At 44.4% G+C, this 26,967-nt stretch overlaps 1 protein-coding gene across 3 annotated transcripts in view; it reads left to right on the top strand.

Moving 5' to 3' along the window:
• Nucleotides 1–26,967, top strand: part of NSUN7 (NOP2/Sun RNA methyltransferase family member 7) — a 1,257,082-nt gene that overhangs the window by 286,277 nt on the left and 943,838 nt on the right. Inside the window, exon 1 of one of the 3 annotated variants that reach the window (XM_085642203.1) lies at nucleotides 10,668–10,796. The exons of the other annotated variants lie outside the window; for them this stretch is intronic. The gene's annotated coding sequence lies outside the window, so the exon portion shown is untranslated. Of the gene's footprint in view, nucleotides 1–10,667; nucleotides 10,797–26,967 lie in introns of those variants that run through there. 3 annotated transcript variants of the gene reach the window in all.

Here is a 26,967-nt window from a genome sequence, read left to right as displayed (position 1 = left end):
AAAGAAGTTTACAGGACAGCAATTATCAATTTCAGGAAAAACTTTTGTAACAGTTGCAATAATTTTCCATGATGGACCAACTGTAACTTCTGGTCATTACACAGTTTATCTAAAATGTAAAAAAGGCTGGACAATGTGTAATGATTGTCAATTGGTTTTTAAGCAACGTTTGCCTTTTGATTTAGCAAATTCCTATCTAATCTTCCTGAAACCTAAATTTTAGAGAGAATTGGCAACATCTGTACAAAACAATTTTACCATTTTATTGGATTACCATTGGAATTTTCAAATAAAAAGATTTTTAAAATTACCATTTGGCCTAAAGGAAAGGTAACCAATTGTATTGTGGACTTATTTAATTCCTAATTAATCTTTCGGAAACCAAAATTTTAGAGAGACTCGGTAACATCTGTACAATTTAAATTTTGGAATTTTATTGGATTACCATTGGAAATTTAATCAAAAAAGATTTTTAAAATTACCATTTGGCCTAAAGGAAAGGTAACCAATTGTATTGTGGACTTATTTAATTCCTAATTAATCTTTCGGAAACCAAAATTTTAGAGAGAATCGGTAACATCTGTACAATTTAAATTTTGGAATTATTGGATTACCATTGGAAATTTAATCAAAAAAGAATTTTAAAATTATCATTTGGCCTAAAGGAAAGGTAACCAGATGTATTGTGGAGTTATTTGATATATATTTTTTTTGTGATTATGCTTCTGTAACAAAATTGTCAGACGGTATTTTTTTGAAATAGTTATTGTAATTAGATGATATTTTTTTTAAATATTTTGCATTTCTATTATGTTTTGTTTAAGTGAGAAGAGATTCTGGGCTTTTTTAAAACTATCTTTGAGATTGTTAGTTTTTTTTTGCCCGCTGTTAAGTGATGAATGCAATTGCTTTCACGATTTATAGTGAAATGCAATATATTCTGAAAACAGCAAAAAAATGGCAAAAAATTGTTTTTGGAAAATATGTAAATACGTGTACTGTATTATAAAATGTTTTATTAAATATTAATACTTTTTTCTTTTTTTTCAGATTGAGAAAGAAAATTTTCGAAAAATAAAACCATTTTTTCAAGCAATTTCAATAAAATTTAAATTGTTAATTAAATTTTTGGGTGGGTCAGGTAAGTCAGAAATTTGATGGTCCCTTTTTTCCACTTCTCCTCAAACAGATTTTCAGTATTTCGTTATTAATACCTCAAGGACCTTCTAATGTGGTAATTGTTTTTTAGTGTTTTTTTTAAAAAAAATAAAAAAAAATACGCTTACCGTACGGTAAAAAAAAAAAAAAAAGTTTTTAAGAAAAAATTAAAAAAAGTTGAGAGGTAAGGTTGGCTCTTAAAAGAGCCGTTGTGTTCATGCAGGGACAGAGGAAAGGAAGAATGGGAATATTAGCTGGTAGGACAAATGTGCTGGTCTATTCTGTTGTTAATTAGGGGAACACTGGTCTCCCCACGAACAATTAGACCATGGCAATTTGAACACTGCATTGTAACCCTCGCAAATCGATGGTTAGTTTCCAGAGGACCAGAAAAAGGTGAATCTCCCCCCACAGATGAAGGGCTCAGCTGAGCTGCCGAAGATGGACTCGGCTGAGCTGCTGTGGATGTGCTTGGTCGACTTACTGAAGGGTTAGCTCCAGTATGTCGAGCATGTGTCCTAGGGTGTACATTCTCAAGGTGTCGTAACATAGTGTGATTCCCGAAGGAATACTTCTTGTTAGGATTACCTCTAGAAAGTACACGCTGGCAAAGCTTGCAAGTCACTAAAGCAGCATTTACTTTTTTCTGGCCCTCAGGAAACGTAAAATACTCCCATATAAAAGAACTCTTCTGTTTCCTCCTTCTCTGCCTGATGGTGGTGCTGCTAGCCTCACTCTCAGAAGAGGAGTGCTGGTCTGCCATCGTATCCCAAAGACAACTCAGCTCCTTCTCCTAAGGGATCACAAGCAGAAATGAGGGGAATGGGTGTGGTGTAGGAGAGTTCTAGAACTGAAAGTACTTTTAACCAATCAAAAGTTTTGTTTCTTGATCACATGACCCACCGTGCGCGTACGTTACGCTTACGGAGCGCTTACGGAGCGCTTACGGTGCGCTTACGGTAAAAGTACGTGTGCGTATAAAAGACACGCGCACGCGCGCATGCGCATAACAGGCACGCCCCAACACTTCCGCGTAACGTACGCGTGTAACGTATGCGCTTACGCGCCGCGTACGCAGTACGCACATCTACGTAAATTGCGTAACCATACGCAAAAAGAGTAAAAATATTACGTACATTACGCAAAACGTACGCTTACCGTAAGCTTACCGTACGCGCACGTAAAAAAAAAAAGAAAAAAATAATCACTATGTTATACTAATATATCTTACCTGTTTGGTAAAAAAAAATGAGAAAAAATAATATATTGCAGAATTTTTAAAATTTAAGCATATTGTTTAAAGAGAATATAAAGTAAAAATAAAAAGATGTAAAAAACCTTGCAAAAAAAAAAAAAATCACACGTTTAATATAAGAATTTGTATATAAAAAACCATACAAAATCACTGAAAAAACCATGGGTTTCACACACGTTATAGGTAAGAATTAGCATTTAAAAAACCATACAAATTCACTGAAAAAAACCATGGGTTTCACACACGTTATAGTTAGGAATTAGCATTTAAAAAACCTTGCAAATTCAGTGAAAAAACCATGGGTTTCACACACGTTATAGTTAGGAATTAGCATTTAAAAAACCTTGCAAATTCAGTGAAAAAACCATAGGTTTCACACACGTTATAGTTAGCAATTAGCATTTAAAAAACCTTGCAAATTCAGTGAAAAAACCATAGGTTTCACACACGTTATAGTTAGCTGGACATTTCACTCGTAAAAAACCAATGAAATTCCCCCGTTATAGTTAGTTAAGCTAACTATAACTCGCGCACCCGCAATCCACTGCTGATGACGTCACATATTACATCACTCATGACATGGTCAGTGACATCACTCATGACATCACTGATGACATCTCAAATGACATCACTGATGACATCATCCAGTGAATGTGTATTTTTCTGAAAATTAAATATGTATATCTCACGGACGATGGAAGAATAAATGGGTATATAAGTGTCTAAATTGATGATTTGTTTTTGAAAAATTGATTGTATAACTGACTGATTAAGTGTATCATAGTGAATACATGGCTTAGTGAGTAATGTTTAAATATGTAAATATCTGTATCAGTCTCTCACTTTGTGTATAAGTGGCTGCATGGGTTGGTGAGTAGCTACATGGGTGTTTATATAGGATATTAGGTGGTTTTTTGAGTATCAGTCTGAGTGTCTGCATGGTTCGGTGGGGGTATTACGTAGTGCATAGTTGCATGAATGAGTGACTCGCTGCTTGCATGTGTTGAAGACAGCATGTGTGCAGGACTGTATGGGTGGATGAGTGTGTGTATGGGTGTGTTAGTGAGTGAATGACTGTCTCAATAGTGTCTTTATGAGTAACTACATATGTTTTAAACTAGTATATGTGACTATTGGTGTATATAAGTGAGTATATGTGAGAGTGAGAGATTGAAAGAGTTCCTGTATGAATAAGTATGTGTTTCTATAAGTGATTGTTTAAAAGACTAAGTATGTGTAAGTTTCCGTAGAAGTAAGTGTGGTGGTGTGTGTATAACTGTATATGCAAATAAATCTATGTTTGATTCTTTATTTTCATGAGTGAGTATGTGTGTCAGTAACTCTGTGGATGAGTGGCATTGTGTAGCAGGATGTATAGGTGTATGAGTACATATGATGAGTGAGTACATGTATGAGTGACTGTACAGGACTGTTCGTGAATGAGTGGATGTGTATGTGGATCTTAGAATTACTCAAGAGGTTGTTGTAACTGGTATTGGTAATTCCATTTTTTTGAAAATTTTAGTCTCTATTTTTGAATGTGTATTTCAAAGGTTATATTAGGGTGAGAGGAGATCTGCCACTCTTTCACAAGGATGATGTCATCAGTGATGTCATTTGAGATGTCATCAGTGATGTCATGAGTGATGTCACTGACCATGTCATGAGTGATGTAATATGTGACGTCATCAGCAGTGGATTGCGGGTGCGCGAGTTATAGTTAGCTTAACTAACTATAACGGGGGAATTTCATTGGTTTTTTACGAGTGAAATGTCCAGCTAACTATAACGTGTGTGAAACCTATGGTTTTTTCACTGAATATATATATATATATATATATATATATATATATATATATATATATATATATATATATATATATATATATATATATATATATATATATTTCCTCAATTGTACTTTGTCTATTTGGTTTCTCAGATTTATGTTTATAGTCATTCACTTGGTTTTTAGTGACGCATATAAATATATATGGTTACGTATGTTTTTAAATGGTTAATTCATTCTCAGTGCGTACAAAGGTCTTTGCCTAGTCGCAGCGATTTAAAGAATGGTACTACTATCTACTCTGATACAAGCTTGTGAATCTATGAAAGATACAATACTGGAGAAAAACAAGTTACTTACCTGTACACTGTGGTTCTCCACTATTCATATCTTTCATAGATTCACATGCGGCCTTCCCTCCTCCCCGTCTAGGTTTGCCACTTATTACCTCATGCTACTCTTAACCTTAGCACACTTGTGTATGAAATCTGAGGTCTGATGGCTCTGCTGGGGAGTTGAGGTCTATGGCTCGTCTCTGATTGTTCAAAGTTTGGACCTACATAAAGATGCTGACGAATGTTAAAGTTTTCCTTTCCGTTTGGTGGTTTATAATGTACTCGTATAGTACTACTTTTCTATCTACCGCAAGACTCCCACCATGACGACAGGGAAGATACAAGCATGTGAATCTATGAAAGATATCAATACTGGAGAACCACAGTGTACAGGTAAGTAACTTGTTTTTTTCCAGCATAACTAAAGGCTTTCCTGACACTATGTCATGAATATTGTGTATTTTCTATTTGGGGCATTGCCCTACTTGAGTTACATGTGCTAAATTATTAATCAAAATGCTAAACATGCAGTTCATATGACACATGTTTGGTTTATATTATTTTGTTCTCCAGTGTGATAATCCAGCGTGCGTAAATACATGAGCAATGTTTTATCTAAATGCTGACTCATTTATTTATACGTTAGCATGTTAATCATTTCTAAGATTTTCTATAAGGTTGATAAGTATGTTTCACATTTTTGTTGATAGTCAAAAGAACACAGTTTTGTAGAAAGGAAATAGTCGAAAGAGTATCTGGCCACTTTCTGGCAGTTGTTTCCGCTAAGATGTTTCCGCTAAGAGTTCTTAAGAACAATAAGATACTGTTATAGAAATCAAGCACAAAAAGTGAAGGGCAGAGAGAAGTCTTCATACTAGGCGACACTGGGACAGTTCGTACATCATATGTCTGGTTTCTATTGAAGGTTACCTTGACAGGAGGCACTTGGCCTTTGAGCGCTGTTTTATCCATGGAGCCATTCTGATGAGGCAAGAATAGCAGTCTTTGATATTTCTTGCACACAGAACTTCACTGGTCAAGCAAGTATGCAGGTGATTGCCATCTCTGAAGCGCAACATGTTTTATTTTCTGCATTGTTAAAATTCTAGAATTAGACTAATACTTAGAAGTAGCAGAAAGAGAGTAGGATTGCTTTAATTTTGTATGGATGACGGAAATCATGTTGGAGTGTTATCTATTTTTCACGCTACTAATAACCGTTGCTGCTGCAATATTATTTGGGTTTATTGTGGTTACAGTTCATATCATATGCACTAGACTTTACCCATGATAGTGATGTGTTTTTGAGTTTGTTATTCATTTATGACAGAGGATTTAAGGTTCCACTGATTGTCCCTGTAAAATCTCAAGTGATTGATTGTTACACATCCTGCTCAGATATTGCTCACAGTTTAATAGTTGCTGCACAACTGGTTTTCTGATTTGGGTTGGCAAGTGCCAGTGGGGCTAGAAAATGTCCTCTGTGTCTCTGGAAACTCTAGAGAACATATCCTTTGGGGCACGGCCACAGGGCATGGATTTTCTAGATCTTTGAGTAGTTTTGTATGGCACACTCAGGAGACCAAGTATTACACTTAAAGGAAATGCCTTTTGTAATACCTCCATCAGCCCAGATAGATACTTCCTATTTTGCTGTTGGTTTGTCAGACACTTGACTTATAAAAAAGGATAATCCCAATTTTGATTTTCTCTTTTGATCTCATGTTTTTGAATCTGTTGAAATTGATGCGAGTTTCTTTCCCAGTAGGTCTAAATTACAAGGCACCAATCAGACATCTCCCTTTCTAGGGGTGTCCCTACTTTGGGTGGGGGTGAAGTAACGTTTGTTATTAATGCATGTGCTGCATATCCTTTTGAAATATTTTACTCATGGGTAGAGTTTGATTCTATAGATGCCACAACAGGCTCGTTTATACACGTAAGTATGGTGCAATAACAGCAAATTTTGTTTTGTACATTTATGTGACCTGGAGGTTTCTTTAGGATTCCAAGAACACTAGGTATTGTTTCGTGGTCAATTACCACTTATAGTACAGAATGGGACCATTGCATAAAGACTGGGCCGCCTGGCCTGTATTGGCTGGTTACACACCATATCTCGCATTTCCGGAAGTAAGACAGGTACTGGCTCTGGTAGTGGCTGTTTATTTTATTTTATTGACTTTACATAAAACAGTGAGACTCCGCATATTCTAAAAAATAAAATAAAATAAAAACCACTGCATTGTAAACTCACTTTACAGACATGAAACCGTAGGCATCATTTGTAGACATTACAGGTATACAGAGGACACGGCAAAGCGTTGTGCATTCCCAGTAGCACTTTCCCACCCCAAGCTTAGTCATCCGCAGCATTTACATGTAATCACGGTATCATTCAACAGTGTGGGAAGTCCACAACTACTATGTGGTGAAAAATGATTACAGATCGCAGAATAGCCTTGCCTAGCAATGGGTCAGGCACCTCGCTGACATCGCCTGCCAAGGCAAATTCTTATATGTTGTATAATTCCCAAACGTTTTTAGGCCTATTACGCGGGGGAGTAGTTCGCTGTAAAGTTCCGTCTGTGTGCTATAGAATGTCATGTCGCTCTTCCACTGAGTGATCGTGGGAAGTGGTCCACAAAACCAGTTAATTGCCACGCTGCGTTTGGCCATCAACAGTCCCATATCAACCAACCTTCTGACCCCCTTGGGAATGAATTTGGAGTGGCCCAGTAATGCCAAAGTAGGGTCAGGTTCAAGGGCTAGCTTAGTAATTTGACCTAGTCCCTTAAAAACTGAGACCCAGAAGGCAGAGACCCCTGGGCACTTTCAAGCCAAATGGAGGAAATCCGCTAGTCGTGCATTACAGCAATCGCACTTAGTGTCATCACGTAAAGTAAACTGTATCTATGCATTCTTTCCAGAGTGTAATAAACCCTATTTGGGTATTTAAAATGTACCAGTCTGTGCCTCCCGTTAAGCGAGATACGTTGGGTTCTGGTGCAGCAGTATGTCCACATAGAGTCAGTAATTTCAATATTCAAGTCACGCTGCCATGCTAAACTGGTTTTGGTATAATGGTTAGCTCTGTATGCCATTGAAGTGTTATAAATATTAGCTATGATTCGCTTTGGGGATTACGTACGTATAATGCGTGTTAAAGCTAATAATTCCGGGGTTCAAGGTATTCGTCCCCTAAAATTTCTCGCAATGCGTGTCGCATTCTGGGGAATTGGAATTGCATCAAAATGCAAGGTGCTGGATTATTGTGATTAAGATCGTCCCAGGTTTTGGATACCCCACCTACGAACAGCTCACCTATTGTCAGTATGCCTAGAGAATTAAGTGCTTGTGTGACACCCCTATCTCTGCATGGTGGTAGCCAAGTGCACCAATCGAGAGGGGCAGACGGCGAGTACGGTATCACGCCCGTTTGTTCTTGTAGCAGGTAGTGCCAAGCATGCGTCGTGGCGTTAATAGAGTCCAAAAAACCCGTCCTCCGATCTGCCGCCTGAAACAGTAACACGGGGAGGGGGAGCGGAGACGCCACCTCAGTCGCTATACGAAGGTGTGGGATGTCTGGGGAGCCATGTATCCATTAATGTGCATGGGCACACTGCGCTGCCCTATAATATAAAACAAAATCTGGTGCTCCAAGTCCACCCATACGATAAGGAAGAACCAGTATTTGCCATTTAACACGCGGCTCCTTACCGGCCCAAGCGAACTTCAACCTTAATGTGATTAGAGGTTTGAAGAAGGCACGTGGGAGGACCATGGGGATATTGGAAAATATGAAAAGAAAGCGCGGTGACACCACCATTTTCATGATGGATATTCTATCAAGGAGAGACAGCGGGAGTTTAATCCACCTCCCAACATCATCTTCTAGCTTGCTGAAGGCCGCCCCGTAATTTTCCCTGATTACTATCTTAGGGTCCGTGTGAATTTTTATACCCAAATATCTCACCGCATCTGTGGTCCACTGCAAAGGATAATCTGGTTCAACCTGGGGCGTGCTCGTCGTGAGCGGAAAGATAATGGATTTCTGCCATTTGATAGGCAGGCCGAACAGGCCACCAAAGCGCACCACCTCATGGAGGACTGCCGAAAGATTAGCCTCTGGATGTCTGACATATAGGAGTGTGTCATCAGTGTATGTGGACACTATAATTTTATAGGGTGGGAAGCATATACCCAGATTCTGATGATACTCCCTAAGTGCACAGGCAAGAGGCTCAGCCACCAACACGTATAATAAAGGCGATAATGGACAGCCTTGTCGTGTGCCTCTTGAAATTCGTATGAGGTCAGTTACTATGTCTCCTATTTTTATTCTGGCCGAAGTTCTATTATAGAGTATGCTCAGCAGTTGAAGAAAGACAGGGCCCACGCCCATCCTAGTTAACACTTGGGTCATAAACGACCATTCTACAGAATCAAATGCCTTTTCTATGTCTAGGAAGACAGCAACAGCTGGCGTCTCGGTCCTGACATGCTGCACAGGACTGTTCGTGAATGAGTGGATGTGTATGTGGATCTTAGAATTACTCAAGAGGTTGTTGTAACTGGTATTGGTAATTCCATTTTTTTGAAAATTTTAGTCTATTTTTTAATGTGTATTTCAAAGGTTATATTAGGGTGAGAGGAGATCTGCCACTCTTTCACAAGGATGATGTCATCAGTGATGTCATTTGAGATGTCATCAGTGATGTCATGAGTGATGTCACTGACCATGTCATGAGTGATGTAATATGTGACGTCATCAGCAGTGGATTGCGGGTGCGCGAGTTATAGTTAGCTTAACTAACTATAACGGGGGAATTTCATTGGTTTTTTACGAGTGAAATGTCCAGCTAACTATAACGTGTGTGAAACCTATGGTTTTTTCACTGAATATATATATATATATATATATATATATATATATATATATATATATATATATATATATATATATATATATATATATATATATATATATTTCCTCAATTGTACTTTGTCTATTTGGTTTCTCAGATTTATGTTTATAGTCATTCACTTGGTTTTTAGTGACGCATATAAATATATATGGTTACGTATGTTTTTAAATGGTTAATTCATTCTCAGTGCGTACAAAGGTCTTTGCCTAGTCGCAGCGATTTAAAGAATGGTACTACTATCTACTCTGATACAAGCTTGTGAATCTATGAAAGATACAATACTGGAGAAAAACAAGTTACTTACCTGTACACTGTGGTTCTCCACTATTCATATCTTTCATAGATTCACATGCGGCCTTCCCTCCTCCCCGTCTAGGTTTGCCACTTATTACCTCATGCTACTCTTAACCTTAGCACACTTGTGTATGAAATCTGAGGTCTGATGGCTCTGCTGGGGAGTTGAGGTCTATGGCTCGTCTCTGATTGTTCAAAGTTTGGACCTACATAAAGATGCTGACGAATGTTAAAGTTTTCCTTTCCGTTTGGTGGTTTATAATGTACTCGTATAGTACTACTTTTCTATCTACCGCAAGACTCCCACCATGACGACAGGGAAGATACAAGCATGTGAATCTATGAAAGATATCAATACTGGAGAACCACAGTGTACAGGTAAGTAACTTGTTTTTTTCCAGCATAACTAAAGGCTTTCCTGACACTATGTCATGAATATTGTGTATTTTCTATTTGGGGCATTGCCCTACTTGAGTTACATGTGCTAAATTATTAATCAAAATGCTAAACATGCAGTTCATATGACACATGTTTGGTTTATATTATTTTGTTCTCCAGTGTGATAATCCAGCGTGCGTAAATACATGAGCAATGTTTTATCTAAATGCTGACTCATTTATTTATACGTTAGCATGTTAATCATTTCTAAGATTTTCTATAAGGTTGATAAGTATGTTTCACATTTTTGTTGATAGTCAAAAGAACACAGTTTTGTAGAAAGGAAATAGTCGAAAGAGTATCTGGCCACTTTCTGGCAGTTGTTTCCGCTAAGATGTTTCCGCTAAGAGTTCTTAAGAACAATAAGATACTGTTATAGAAATCAAGCACAAAAAGTGAAGGGCAGAGAGAAGTCTTCATACTAGGCGACACTGGGACAGTTCGTACATCATATGTCTGGTTTCTATTGAAGGTTACCTTGACAGGAGGCACTTGGCCTTTGAGCGCTGTTTTATCCATGGAGCCATTCTGATGAGGCAAGAATAGCAGTCTTTGATATTTCTTGCACACAGAACTTCACTGGTCAAGCAAGTATGCAGGTGATTGCCATCTCTGAAGCGCAACATGTTTTATTTTCTGCATTGTTAAAATTCTAGAATTAGACTAATACTTAGAAGTAGCAGAAAGAGAGTAGGATTGCTTTAATTTTGTATGGATGACGGAAATCATGTTGGAGTGTTATCTATTTTTCACGCTACTAATAACCGTTGCTGCTGCAATATTATTTGGGTTTATTGTGGTTACAGTTCATATCATATGCACTAGACTTTACCCATGATAGTGATGTGTTTTTGAGTTTGTTATTCATTAATGACAGAGGATTTAAGGTTCCACTGATTGTCCCTGTAAAATCTCAAGTGATTGATTGTTACACATCCTGCTCAGATATTGCTCACAGTTTAATAGTTGCTGCACAACTGGTTTTCTGATTTGGGTTGGCAAGTGCCAGTGGGTCTAGAAAATGTCCTCTGTGTCTCTGGAAACTCTAGAGAACATATCCTTTGGGGCACGGCCACAGGGCATGGATTTTCTAGATCTTTGAGTAGTTTTGTATGGCACACTCAGGAGACCAAGTATTACACTTAAAGGAAATGCCTTTTGTAATACCTCCATCAGCCCAGATAGATACTTCCTATTTTGCTGTTGGTTTGTCAGACACTTGACTTATAAAAAAGGATAATCCCAATTTTGATTTTCTCTTTTGATCTCATGTTTTTGAATCTGTTGAAATTGATGCGAGTTTCTTTCCCAGTAGGTCTAAATTACAAGGCACCAATCAGACATCTCCCTTTCTAGGGGTGTCCCTACTTTGGGTGGGGGTGAAGTAACGTTTGTTATTAATGCATGTGCTGCATATCCTTTTGAAATATTTTACTCATGGGTAGAGTTTGATTCTATAGATGCCACAACAGGCTCGTTTATACACGTAAGTATGGTGCAATAACAGCAAATTTTGTTTTGTACATTTATGTGACCTGGAGGTTTCTTTAGGATTCCAAGAACACTAGGTATTGTTTCGTGGTCAATTACCACTTATAGTACAGAATGGGACCATTGCATAAAGACTGGGCCGCCTGGCCTGTATTGGCTGGTTACACACCATATCTCGCATTTCCGGAAGTAAGACAGGTACTGGCTCTGGTAGTGGCTGTTTATTTTATTTTATTGACTTTACATAAAACAGTGAGACTCCGCATATTCTAAAAAATAAAATAAAATAAAAACCACTGCATTGTAAACTCACTTTACAGACATGAAACCGTAGGCATCATTTGTAGACATTACAGGTATACAGAGGACACGGCAAAGCGTTGTGCATTCCCAGTAGCACTTTCCCACCCCAAGCTTAGTCATCCGCAGCATTTACATGTAATCACGGTATCATTCAACAGTGTGGGAAGTCCACAACTACTATGTGGTGAAAAATGATTACAGATCGCAGAATAGCCTTGCCTAGCAATGGGTCAGGCACCTCGCTGACATCGCCTGCCAAGGCAAATTCTTATATGTTGTATAATTCCCAAACGTTTTTAGGCCTATTACGCGGGGGAGTAGTTCGCTGTAAAGTTCCGTCTGTGTGCTATAGAATGTCATGTCGCTCTTCCACTGAGTGATCGTGGGAAGTGGTCCACAAAACCAGTTAATTGCCACGCTGCGTTTGGCCATCAACAGTCCCATATCAACCAACCTTCTGACCCCCTTGGGAATGAATTTGGAGTGGCCCAGTAATGCCAAAGTAGGGTCAGGTTCAAGGGCTAGCTTAGTAATTTGACCTAGTCCCTTAAAAACTGAGACCCAGAAGGCAGAGACCCCTGGGCACTTTCAAGCCAAATGGAGGAAATCCGCTAGTCGTGCATTACAGCAATCGCACTTAGTGTCATCACGTAAAGTAAACTGTATCTATGCATTCTTTCCAGAGTGTAATAAACCCTATTTGGGTATTTAAAATGTACCAGTCTGTGCCTCCCGTTAAGCGAGATACGTTGGGTTCTGGTGCAGCAGTATGTCCACATAGAGTCAGTAATTTCAATATTCAAGTCACGCTGCCATGCTAAACTGGTTTTGGTATAATGGTTAGCTCTGTATGCCATTGAAGTGTTATAAATATTAGCTATGATTCGCTTTGGGGATTACGTACGTATAATGCGTGTTAAAGCTAATAATTCCGGGGTTCAAGGTATTCGTCCCCTAAAATTTCTCGCAATGCGTGTCGCATTCTGGGGAATTGGAATTGCATCAAAATGCAAGGTGCTGGATTATTGTGATTAAGATCGTCCCAGGTTTTGGATACCCCACCTACGAACAGCTCACCTATTGTCAGTATGCCTAGAGAATTAAGTGCTTGTGTGACACCCCTATCTCTGCATGGTGGTAGCCAAGTGCACCAATCGAGAGGGGCAGACGGCGAGTACGGTATCACGCCCGTTTGTTCTTGTAGCAGGTAGTGCCAAGCATGCGTCGTGGCGTTAATAGAGTCCAAAAAACCCGTCCTCCGATCTGCCGCCTGAAACAGTAACACGGGGAGGGGGAGCGGAGACGCCACCTCAGTCGCTATACGAAGGTGTGGGATGTCTGGGGAGCCATGTATCCATTAATGTGCATGGGCACACTGCGCTGCCCTATAATATAAAACAAAATCTGGTGCTCCAAGTCCACCCATACGATAAGGAAGAACCAGTATTTGCCATTTAACACGCGGCTCCTTACCGGCCCAAGCGAACTTCAACCTTAATGTGATTAGAGGTTTGAAGAAGGCACGTGGGAGGACCATGGGGATATTGGAAAATATGAAAAGAAAGCGCGGTGACACCACCATTTTCATGATGGATATTCTATCAAGGAGAGACAGCGGGAGTTTAATCCACCTCCCAACATCATCTTCTAGCTTGCTGAAGGCCGCCCCGTAATTTTCCCTGATTACTATCTTAGGGTCCGTGTGAATTTTTATACCCAAATATCTCACCGCATCTGTGGTCCACTGCAAAGGATAATCTGGTTCAACCTGGGGCGTGCTCGTCGTGAGCGGAAAGATAATGGATTTCTGCCATTTGATAGGCAGGCCGAACAGGCCACCAAAGCGCACCACCTCATGGAGGACTGCCGAAAGATTAGCCTCTGGATGTCTGACATATAGGAGTGTGTCATCAGTGTATGTGGACACTATAATTTTATAGGGTGGGAAGCATATACCCAGATTCTGATGATACTCCCTAAGTGCACAGGCAAGAGGCTCAGCCACCAACACGTATAATAAAGGCGATAATGGACAGCCTTGTCGTGTGCCTCTTGAAATTCGTATGAGGTCAGTTACTATGTCTCCTATTTTTATTCTGGCCGAAGTTCTATTATAGAGTATGCTCAGCAGTTGAAGAAAGACAGGGCCCACGCCCATCCTAGTTAACACTTGGGTCATAAACGACCATTCTACAGAATCAAATGCCTTTTCTATGTCTAGGAAGACAGCAACAGCTGGCGTCTCGGTCCTGACATGCTGCAGAACTCCGAAAACAGTGCGTAAATTATAGGTTAGATTCCTACCGGGGACAAACCCCGCTTGTTCTGGTGCCACTAGTAATGGGACCAGAGGTACCAAACGGTTTTCAAGGATTTTTGCAAAAATCTTCGTGTCCATATTAAGCAATGACAGCGGGCGATAAGAGGAACACTCCTCCGAGGTCTTACCGGGCTTGAGGAGAGCAACTATTACTGCTGTGGACATAGATGGTGGCATAGTTCCCGTAACACACATGTCATCAAACAGAGAAGACTGCTGTGGAAGAAGTTGATCTACGAAGGCCCTAAAAATGAAACCGTAAGTCCATCGGACCCTGGAGCACTCCCCGCCCTCATGCTAGACAATGCCAGGAGGATTTCGTCCTTTTCTATGGGTCTCATGAGGAACTCCCTATGTTTGTTAGAAAGCCACGGAAGCTGTATGTGCGCTAAGTAATCTATAATCTCGTCGTCTGAGACAGCATTTCGAGAGGCATATAAGTCGGTATAATATTGTCGGACTATATCTGCCACGTCAGTTAAGAGGTCGCCCTTCTCTGACCTGACTTCCACCATCTGAACCGTTTCCCTGCGTCTCTTAAGTAACTTCGCTAATACAGACCCTGGCCGTTCTCTCTCACCATACTCTCTGGCTGTGGCGTATTTGCCTAGATGTTTAATTTCGTCATCCGCTGCCTCATGATATGCTTCCAACATGTCTGTGAGTTCCTTCCCAACAATATCTCCCGTGTCCGTCAATAAGCGACTTTCTAGCACCTTAATTTTCCCCTCTAGGTCCGTTAGGCGCTTGCGTATAGATCGAAGGACCCCCGAGTGTTTTGATATGGTGACCCCCCCCCAATGTAAACTTTGAATGCTTCCCAGACGACTTGATAGTCAACGACCGAGCCTACATTTTTATCGAAAAAGGTCACAATTGCCTCAGCTATTTCGTCTCTAAAAACTGCATCTAGTAGGGTGGAAATCTCCAAGTAAATGGGGATATAAACCGGCGAGGGGCATCCAGCACCAATAGGATCGGCGAATGATCGATAAGAGTACGAGACAACGCCTGGCATAAGCGGACCCTGTTGTTAAGTGAGCTAGCCGCGAGCCAATTGTCAATATGGGTATGCAAGGTATGGTATGCAGAGTAGTGAGTAAAGCCACCTTTGTGCTGGTGTTTCAGGCGCCACACATCACTCAAGTCAAACCTGACCGTAACACTTTCTACTTCCCTAGCAGCAGCAGTAATGTGTCTCTCAGGGCCCCCCGGTCTGCCCAAACTAGGGTTCCGAACCAGGTTAAAATCACCCCCCCCCCCCCCCCCCCACAGCTGGAAGCCCCAACTGAAGCCCCCAATTCTGTCCGATAGTTTGGAAAAGAACATCGGGTTATCAAAGTTTGGGCCATATATATTGACAATGAGTAAATCCATGCCCTTCCCACTACACCTAGAGATTGCATATCTACCTTCGGCATCAGTGGCCAACGGATTAATAATGAGTGCTGACTTAGGGTTGACCCACGTGAGCACACCTCGTGCATGCGTGGTGAAGCCCCCAGCGTGGATGTTGTTATGCAGGCCTCTACAGCGCAACATGGGGGAATTGAGAGGCAGGTGCATTTCTTGCAGTAGTGCCACATCTATAGCTTTCCTCGTTAAATATGAAAGGACCTTACTGACCTTTCTATAATCGTTCAGTCCTCTACCATTCCATGTGAGTGGTCTAAGTGAATCCATCCTGGGTTCTTGACCGTCCTCAGCAACAGTCGTCTTGAGATTACCCAATGTCGTCATGTCCGAAATGTGTATGTTGCGTTGTTACCATGTAGAATGAAGGAGTGCATGTCGTCGTGCCTAATGTGTCTACTGAGTCCCATTAACTCATCCCCCCCCCCCCACCCACATCAGGGCACCCCACCCAGGACCCGACAAAAAATATCCAAAAACCCTCCCTGAACAAACCATACATAATACTGCTCAAAACAGACAGCGTACATCCTTCCCATCAAAAATCAACAAGAACAATACCCCAGGTGTGTGTTTCACTTGTAGGCAGAGGTTGCCAGCAGAGCACTGTCAACCTGCTAAGTATTAGTTGTCGAACCCCTCCGCACACCAACAAACAAATATTACACATTAGCAGAGTGGAATACACATCATACCCACGGTGCACCAGTGCAGATCAGCTATTGTCCAGGTCCACGCCTAAGCTGAATGCAGCTATACAAGCTATAGGGGTGGAATAAAACGTGACAGTTTGGCTATGCCGCACTCAGGGCCCATTTTCAAACAACAAGGGGACCCATGTAAAGCCAGCCAGGGACTTCGGGAATCAATTATTTTGTGCTTCAATGGTCCCTAGGGAGGTAGGATAGGAAGTAACAAATGAATACAGACCCAATCAGTGCTGTATTGGTTAATTTATCCAGCCAAACAGAGGTTCAGTATTTAATTAACAGCAAGTTTTTTGGATATAAACAAATACTGAAAAGTGGGACACAAGCCTGCATCCTACTACACAAACATACAAACATAAAATAGGGAGAACATTTAAGCGAGGCTCAGGCAACGCTTACGGTTTGTTTTGACAAGTAGTATGAATTTTAAGAAACAAATCGCAAGTAATGTCTCTACACAGTTAATAATGACATCACATTTAGTGCATGAGGCGTTTTAAGGTGTCGACGGCATTTCGATCCAAGTGAGCAATGCGTGGATCATCTTCAGGACATTATATTAGCATGCCTGTATATAAGTGCCTAAGATAATTGGGGAAGTCCGAAGGGCCTGCCACGAGACTGTGGGTGTGACAACACCGGATGCGGGAACGTCCGGGCTCGGTAGGGGCTCCGGCTGTTGCAGATATGCGCTACTGGCAGGTCGAGGATCAAGGGGCACTTCAGGGAACACTTCAGGAGGGGCTGCGTGTAATACGACTTCGCGATGGCTGCGTGATGGCCTCAAGTAAAGAAATTGGAGGGATTCACGGGAGTGGAGCCACAGGCGTGTGCTCGGTCTGCGTAATGACCAATAGTCGATGAATGCGCCGTGCTGCTCAGGGGGGTCAGCATCCAGCACTCAGGGCCCCTGCTCCCCTCCAGTACCCCTCGAGGCCAGCAATATCTCAAATGAATTATTAGCACGCTACATTCCCTTTAAATGCATGAATCGTATCTGTGTCACGGCATGTTATAGTTCAGTCCTGCTCATCCAAGGATCCTCCAACTGCTCCAATCTCAGCATCACCGTCCGGGCCGCGCCGTTTTTCCTTCACCCAGTCTTTCATAGCTTTCTGTAGCATCTTGGGGTCTGTAAAAATCTGGGCCTGGCCCTGGCGATTGACAAGGAATCGAACCGGATACAGCATCGCATAGTCTATGTTTTGCTCTTTTAACATTCTCTTGAGTGGCGCAAACTGGCGCCGTGCCTCCTGGATCTTCATAGTAAAGTCTGAAAACAAAGAAAGGGTAGAGCCTTCGTAGTGCAACGACTGTATTTCCCTGGCAACTCTCAATGCTCCATCCCTGTCGTGGTAGTTTAGTAACTTTGCAATTATTGGCTGCCGTGGGGCACCCGGCAGCGGACGCGGGCCCAAGGAACGATGTGCTCTCTCAACCACAAACATGGGCGAGAAGGTGTCATTACCTAAGAGCGTGACCAATAATTTCTCTACATATTGCTCCATGTTTCCGTGGGCGTTGTTTCGGGCAGGCCAGTAATTCTCAGGTTACTCCTCCGGGACCTCGCTTCTAAGTCTTCAGCCTTATCCTGCAGCACCTGGAGCGCCTTATCCAATCGTTTGTGGCCAGTGTCCATTTCCGTATGCGCCTCTTCCACCTCTGCGATACAGCGTTTGGTCATGTCAATGCATTCCGCTTACTTGTCTAGTCTCTCGGACATCTTGTCCATACGATAGGAGAGGGAGTCAATCTTCGTGCCCAGGACAGATAACGAGGTTTGTGGGCCCTTTTCCATCGAGGCTAGCATGGACTTTATATCCCCATCGTGGGACTCCTGTGCATGGTCGCCGCTGTTGTCTCCCTCGTCTACGGACGGTACACGCTCCCTAGGTTTGCGCTGTTCAAAGGACAATTTTGTCTGTTTTGTCTGTCCTGCCCATAGTTGCCAGATATAGTAGGACACACCAGATCGGAGTGTTCCCACGAGCACACTTCCTGTAGTATCTCGGGGCACTGCAGGTCAGTCCGATATGAAGAGCATTGAACAAACCCGGCCCACAGTGCTCCACTCGGGAACGGCCGCTCGGCAAGACCAGCAACACCAGTGACTACAGTTTTGCTGGGGTATAATCTGTAGCAGCCGAGTATTCCCCCACACTCACCACCTTAGACAACATGCTGGGCCACATGCCCCCTGAGACCACAAACGGGCTCCCAGCCACTGTAAATCAGTAGGTGTCCAGCTATGGGAACCAGGGGAGCTAGTGTAGAATGTGGTGAGAAGGTCCCCGGGACAACCGTGCCCCTCAGCGATGGCAGGAACGTGGAGGCGGCTGACTCCCGTAGCGAAGCACCGCCTAGACCAGGGGTCTCCAACCGGTCGATCACGAGCTACCAGTAGCTCGCCGAACCCCCATGAGTAGCTCACGCATTGCATCTCAATTTTGTAGCCTATTCTTGCCATTTATTGTTCTTAGGCCTATTTTCAAAGCCGTTGCCTGCCATCACCAAAACCAGCTGCTCAGATTGGTCTAACTGAGCTTAGCTTGGGCGGGGCAGGGCAAAAGATGATAACGCTGTTGCTGAACTGGAGTCCACGCCACCTGCCTTTCACAGCTTGGCACCGCAGTCTTGATTGTGCAAGACATGTGCCGGAGCAAGCACCAGGTGGGTCAGAGTGGAGCAGCAGGTTCCGGAAAGTCTGCTACCATGCAGGTGGCGCAAGCAGTATTAACCTGCTACGAACCCCACCACCTGCCTTTTTCTGCCTGGAACATATTGCAGCAGCAGATCAAACCCGGTAAGCGTAGGCCTGGCCAGGAAACACCATATGCGTTGTTCTGTAGACTGGAGCTGCGATGTGCGCCTTAGCCGCTGGTATACCACGGGCTTTTGAAAGACTGGGTATATCTTTTTCTCCCGCTTTACAGCTCTGAGGACAGCAGTGTGTTGCCAAGTTTCAGTTTTCTTTACCAAAGGCACACGATAAAGAAAAGCTCTTCCCGTCTGCACTCTCAAAAAGAATGTAATTGTTCCACTCTTCAGAAGAGCTATGAATTTATGATCCCGTTTGAACTCTTTCATACCCTCTGTTGCCAGGTCATTGACAGAGCACAGGCACGCTCATGTCAATTATGCATGTGTTGGTATCCAATATTCAAGGATAGGAATGTGTGTTTTCAATAGTATGACCGAATGCAGACGCTTTGGAGAAGTGATGACCCAGGGATTTCAGTGCAAAGCGGCTGCCAAGAGAGTATCACTGGGCGACCCCCTCACTGAACTTTCAGGACAGTGGCAGCCCAATCACTGTGTGGAGGCCGCGGGCCAGGTGGCAAATGGTCCCGGAATCACGGCCTCGCCTGAGCTCAGCCTGCAGTGCTGCAGCCAGCCCTAGCAGGCCGGAGTGAGGTGCTGCCTAGAACATTAGGACTCCTCTGCGACCGGGCAGCGGCTAAGTGAAGTAGGTATCATGTCGATAGTTCTGGTCCTGGTGCTCCATTTCCCTGATGCTGCATTATTGCCCTCTATGATGCCCAGTACCTGTTGATTGCCCTCGCTGGTGCCATATTATTGTCGTGTCTGGTTACCCTCACAGACGCCTTGCCATTGTTCTCTTTTAGGCCTTATTAGCCCCTTTGATGACAACGGTGCTAGTATTGCCCTCTCTATTGTCTCTAATTAATGGCGCTCTTATGTCTCATTATTGTCCCCTCTGAGGCGTTGTTAGTGCCCGCTCTACTCGCTATTAATGCTTCCTTTGATGCTTTCTTATTGCCCCCTCCGATGTAGTTATTGCCCTGTCTTAGGTTCTATTATTTCCTCCTCTGACGCCCTGTTATTGCCCCTCCCTGGCTCCGGTTCTCTGCCCTGTCCCTGGTATGTTTATTTTGAGGCCCCTGGGCAGGCATTTCAATGATGGGGGATGGGGGGGCAAGAGAGCAGTAAGGAGTTTTTAAGGTTGTTAATGATGGTGGGGCAGTTAGTTGTTGCAATCAATGAAATAGATTTTTAATGTAATTAAAAAAATTAGAGGAACCACAGTACTATGGAACCTGATGCACAACAGCTTTAGAAATCCGAAACTCTCCTATGGTGGAATTGGTGATCTAATCTAGGTGTTTCAACACATGGATGATGATTTGATATTTTGTCCCATACACGCTTTCTTTCTAACTTCTCTTGATAAAATGTTATTAAAAGTGTCACACATGATAAATGTAAATACCACTAATAAGTAGTAGACTAAACTTTACAAAAAAAGAGTATGTGGTAAAGGGGAAATAATTGAGGTTCTTCTAAAATGTGTCTATTTTTCAAAAACTAGTGAGTGCACATCTAAGCTAAACTTCAATAAATCACATTTGGTAAGGAATATATGTTGAGTAACTTTTGCAGTGTGTGAACAAGTTAATTGAGGTTCACAAAAGGAGGTCTTAGGCTTGTACCTCACATAGCTCGTTATACTTTCCAGGAATGCATCCAAGCAAGACAAGCTTTTGCTTCAGGTAGCACAACCTGCGGCTGTCTGTCACTTCAAAAGAGGGAGTGTGGCCCCTTTTGTTTAAACTACAGTAAGGGCGCCAAAGAAATTAGGCTTAAAGTCAATTAAACTGGGCGTGGGGTGTCTCTCGAAAAAATGAGCGAGTTGCTTGGCCTTTAGTATCTCACGACAACTTTCACTGACCAGAAGTAGCTCCTACTACAGAAAAGGTTGGAGATCCCTGGCCTAGACTCAGGGCAGAACAGTGAACACTCCCAGCCCCACTGAGCTGCCAGATTTAAGATGTCTTCGGCACAGCCTGGGGTGCGACGGGCAACAGACCTCACTTCACTCCCCGCTCCTCGTTAAGGCTACAGCGGCCCTTTTCGACAGAGCAGGCCACAAAGCAGAGTCACTGGGTCGATGAATAGGCTCAAGCGAGGTCACACCATACCTCACTCCGCACGCCGCCAAACTGCCGGTGCAGGGGATCAACAATCGCGGAGCGCTCGCAGTCCTGAGCTCCGTCTCGGGCGAGCGCTCCGTCCTACCACACCACGATGCAGAGCCAGGAGGCGCCAACAACACTTCACCCTGCGACGTCTATGGCAGCCACCAAGGGTGGTTCGCGGCGCTCCGGAACCGCGGCCGGGTCACGCAGGCCCTGCCACCCAGCCAGGTCTAGCTTCCGGCGGGCTTGCGATATGCGAGGGTCTGGGGATTTGCGGCCCTGACTGCACACCTCACCGCTCCGTCAGTCGCTCCGTGCAGCTCGTGCTTCCAGGCGTCTGAGTCATCTCAGCTTGAAGCGGACCGCCTCAGCTATATGGTGCACCGCTTTATTGAGTAAGTGGCAGTGGCGAATGCCGGATTATTGCAGGATAGTTAGTTGGTAGTGCGGAGCTCGTCTGTTAGGCAGCTATCTTCGGCGCTGGCAAGCTCCACCCCCGGTAGTGTCTGTTTATAGGCAACTTCAACAGTATGTCCTGTAAACAACTGTTGCTGGAGTAGCTGCTCCTGGACCAGAACTACCGGAGTATGCCACTGTTCTGGCAATTAGTCCACGGACTATTAATGCACTCAAGGGCAAAGCACCCACCAAAAGAGATGAAATTCCATGCTGGATTACTTGTAAAACCAACCTGTTGGAAGCAGTCTATCCTCCTACAGCACCCAAGATAGGCATAGATTTCAACCATGTGTCTTCCCCTTGGAATGGCACTACCTGTGGATGACTGTAACACCGGAGGAACAATATTTGCCAGTGTCAATACTAGTATGCATGGCACACCGTAAATAGCGGTGATACCAGAGGAGTTGAAATTTGTACAGAATGAGCTTGGAGCTGAACCTGCTCTGGATTCAAAGATGAAATTAATGAGCAGTTTTGAGGCAGTTGCCTCAATGGTCCTGAGTAATGTTCACGGTTAAACCACAGTTCTGGCAGTGTGCTTGCAACTGGCAGCAGCTCCCCTTCAGGATTGAGAAAGGTAACTTCCCAAAATAATAAATAATTTCTGAAGCTTACACCTCTGTAGGCCATGATACTTTAGGTTTGCTGGCTCTTCAACTGCATCTCAAAGCCAAAAATTAGATTGAGGGTTCCTGCAAGGAGAAAGCCACATGGAGAGTAAAAGGAAGGAGAAAGCAAAACAAAACCAGTGACTTGAGCTCCCTCGAGCATGGCTGAATATATTTTGAAGTACAGTGATAAAATTAAGAAGCCGGATTGGTTTCAGTATTCTGATAGCTTCTTTCCCATTCTTTTTAGTACCATGGGGCAATAAAAGGGCAGAAAGAAGTACCCGGACTGAGTTTTGCAGAAAGGAAAATTAGCATGTGAAGCTGAGGGTAGTGTAAAGAAGGAGGAGAAAGTTTAGACCCCGACTCACTTCAAGAAGAAGAAGTTGGCAGGTCTAGTAAGGAAACATGCCCTGCATGTAGAAATGCAGATTCAAAGGAGATATATTATGTAAAATTAAAGCTGTATTCTCGCATCATTTGGCATAAGCGTATGACTTCTGGCAGAGGATATCTGGCCTTTGACTTTTATTAGGGATGCACCTTGCAGGGGAGAGGTAATATTGCCAGCATTTTCCTCCTTGGTACCTGAAGAACTCAGAGAAAAATATGCATGCCACTGGGCTTTCAAACAAGCTTGTTCCTTCTAAAGAAATCAGGCGGGTGGGACGAAGAATCGGTTGTGATTCCTTTAAGGAGTGAACCTCAAGTGCAAGCTCAATATACTTTAAACCGCAACAATATAGAGAGGGTGGACAAGGAGCAAATTAGAAAGGAGTAGGTTCAGTACCGGTGCTCCCAAGGATACACCTTGTACTCACTAAGAGGTAGCTTTTCCTATAAGAAGATGATAGACAACCTAATCTGGTTGGTTAGCGGTGTCAATGTGGTCTCCAGGAGTAGAATAGATTGGGTCTAGATGAGGATGGGGGAATTCCTCCTTTTGGAATTAGTAACCTCACACACACTTGCAAGTGTCTTGCTTCATCATTGCGCTTAGCTCCTCGTGGCAGTGGTGCTGCTGTCCCCCATGGGCCCCGCGAGAGGGCTCTTTGTTGGAGTTCTTTTGAAGGAGATGCCGCAGTTGTACATGTGGGTGTGTGGGCCTATATAAATGAGTGAGTGAATAAAATTACCTTCACGGTACCCAGAAACAAGTTTTAATCCAGAAACAAGTTTTAATCAGGGGACCGGAAGATAAGGTTAAAAGACAACGGAAAGGAGCTTCTCCTTAAGGCAAATGTAGCGGAGGGACAAGTATATTCACGCTGCTCTTAATCCGTAAAAGTGATTAAAAAGTGCAATTTGGTCAACATGTTTTGCGCATTGTGTGGGTCCTTAGTAGATCCTAGTGTGCTTCGTCCGGACCGTGAAGTGAAAGAAGAGATATGGGAATCGGGGAAAGACACCATATTGTCCCACCATACCTACACTGAGGTCTAATGCGTCTTAGCGCTGTGAGGAACGTCTTAATCATGTTCCTTAATCTCAACCTGGAGGAGACGCACAAAGAACATAGCAAAATATGTATAAACATCCCAAACATTCGCGCATTCGCTAAAGGTAGAATGCTTTCATGGTATTTCATATATCCATCCAGAGTGTCTGGCATGCTCAGTGTGGCATGCCTTTATAGTCCTGCTCAAGCATTTGTATGCGTGGCAGAGATCAGCACGCAATTGTGGCCAGTGCAAATGAAATTCCCACAGGCAAGCTGTCACCTACGGCTGACAACGTCAGAGGTGATTCGTTTTTTTTTTGTTTAAATGTTTTTATTGACTGCAAACAAGGCACTGTAATGTACATATCCGTGCGCCACCAACCGGAGGCCCGCCACCTTTTCTCATATCGCAACCAACTGTATCGGCTATCCCACATCCCAGAGGTCGGGCATCGCCGTGCATGACTGATTTAATAATACCCACTGCTTCTCGAGTGTCCCTCCATCTCGACGCTCATGTGCGGGGCAGACCCCCTGTCGGCGGCCAGGCTCTAGCGTGTTCCTTCCCTCAGAACGTAGGGCACAGTCACACATTTTATGGCCCTAAACTCCAAACCCCCTTCCTCCCCCCACGATTCCCCCCAACTCCCCTAACCCACCCACCCCAACTAAACGATTGAGGTCCTAAGTCAGTAGCAGCCCCATTCGCTTCCCGCACTCAGCCGCCACTCATCTTCATCATGCGTCCCCCACACAAACACCTCTCCCGGGAGCCTCCTCTACTGCGATCTCCGTATCAGGACCCCCATCGGGGCTCCCCGCTGCAGTCTCCCGCCCGCTCAGGTAGTCTACGTACAATTCCCAGAAGTTTTTAGGCCGGCTACGCGGTGGCAGCAACTCGCTGAACCTCTCCGCCTGGGTGCAGCAGTATAGCACATCTCGCTTCCACTGCTCCACCGTGGGCAAGGGGCCACGCATCCAGCTCATCGCAACTCGTCGTTTCGCAACGAGCATCCCCATATCCACCAGGCGTCGGGCCGCCTTCGGCACCACTCTGGAATGCCCCAATAACGCCACTGCCGGGTCCGGAGCCAACACTACCCCCGTCACCCCTACTATCTGGTGGTATACCGTTTCCCAGTAGTTGTATATGCCCGGGCATTGCCACGCTAGGTGAAGGAAGTCCGCCGCCGGGTGTTTGCACCGTTCACATACAGGGTCTTCACGCAGCCCATATCTATGTAAGCGCTCTGGTGTGTAGTAGTACCTGTTGAGGAACTTGAAATGTACGAGTCGATGTCTGCCATGCAGAGAGATGCGTTTGATCCCCGTGCAGCAGTACGCCCACATAGCATCGTCAATGGTGATCCCTAAGTCTCTTTGCCAGTCCAATCTGCATTTTGCAAACTCGTGCACCCTATGAGATTGCGCCATTCGGTACAGCTTAGAGATCAGCCCGCGGGGGTTGTCATTCTTAATTATGTATGTCAGTTCCTGAACCTCCGCCGGCTCCTCCATGTCACACCCCAACAACTGTTTCCAGGCATGCCTAACTCTGTGATACTGAAAACGCTGCAACTGCGTGCCCTCCATGCCACCGCCTCCCACGTCATGGTGTGTACACCTAACTCGTTAAGCGATCGCCGCACTGCTTCTTCATTACAAGGGGCCAGCCACACCGCCCAAGCAATCGACATTGCCGGCGAATATAGCTGCGCCCCCGACTCGCGCTGTAGTATACAGTTCCAGGCATGCCTAGTGGAGTTCAAGGAATCAAGAAATCCCGTACGACGGTCCGGATGCTCAAAAATGACCGCGGGGAGCGGCCTCGGCGCCGCAAACAATGTCTCTAACTTGAGATACGGGACAGTCTCACCCCCGTGTATCCAGCTATGCGCCTGAGCCCCCTGCGCCACCCGATAGTACAGCTCCAGGTCGGGTGCCCCCAGGCCACCCATCTGGTAAGGTAGCGTCAGTACTCTCCAGCTGGTCCGCGCCTGCTTGCCAGCCCACGCCAGCCTTAGCATTGACGCCTGTAGCCGCGCGAAGAAAGCACGTGACAGCACCATGGGGATGTTCGCAAACAGAAACAGAAACCGCGGGAGTACCACCATCTTCATGATGGATATGCGCCCCAATAACAAAAGGGGCAGCTTGATCCAGGTCTCCACGTCGTCCTCCAGTTTACTGATGGCCCTTCCGTAATTCTCAGACAGCACCACCTCTGAGTCCCTATGGAGCTGGATCCCCAGGTATCGGACCGGTTCCTCCGACCATTGCAACGGGTATTCCATATCAAATGGGGTCGTTACCGGTGTCAGCGGGAACACGATAGACTTGTCCCAGTTAACCTTCAGCCCGGAGAGCGCTCCAAATTGAACAACCTCCCTCAACACTGGGGCCAGGTTATTTTCTGGGTCCCTGACATACAGCAGGGTGTCATCTGCATACGTGGATACCGTTATCCTGTAAGTCGGAAAATTAATACCTCGTAGGCTGTGGTATTCACGCATAGCGCACGCCAGCGGTTCCGCCACTAGGGCGTACAGCAGAGGCGATAGGGGGCAGCCCTGCCTCGTGCCCCTCGAGATTGTTATCGGTTCCGTGACTCGATCGCCCAATCGTATTCTCGCCGTGGGGCCACTATACAGCACCCCTATCATTTGAAGGAAGATCGGGCCTAGCCCCATTCTCGTCAGGACCTGTCGCATGAATGGCCACTCGACAGAGTCAAAGGCCTTTTCCATGTCGAGGAAGACAGCGAGCGCGCGCACGTCAGGGCGAACATGTTGCATGACGCCAAACACTGTCCGCAAATTGTATGTGAGGTTCCTGCCCGGCATGAACCCCGCCTGCTCTGGGGCGACCAGTTCGGGAGCGAGAAGGGCTAACCGCGTGGCCAGGACCTTGGCATATAATTTCGCATCCACGTTGAGCAGCGATAATGGTCGATAGGAGCTGCACTCATCGGGTGGTTTGCCCGGCTTCGGTATAGCGACCAAGAGCGCCTCGCGCATGGACGGCGGCATATGTCCCTTGATGCACATAACGTCGAACAGCGTCGAGACGTGCGGCAAAAGCTGGT

The sequence above is a fragment of the Triturus cristatus genome, chromosome 2_2 (assembly GCF_964204655.1).
Source record: "Triturus cristatus chromosome 2_2, aTriCri1.1, whole genome shotgun sequence".
Classification (NCBI taxonomy): domain Eukaryota; kingdom Metazoa; phylum Chordata; class Amphibia; order Caudata; family Salamandridae; genus Triturus; species Triturus cristatus.
This window is presented reverse-complemented; position numbering and strand designations above follow the sequence as displayed.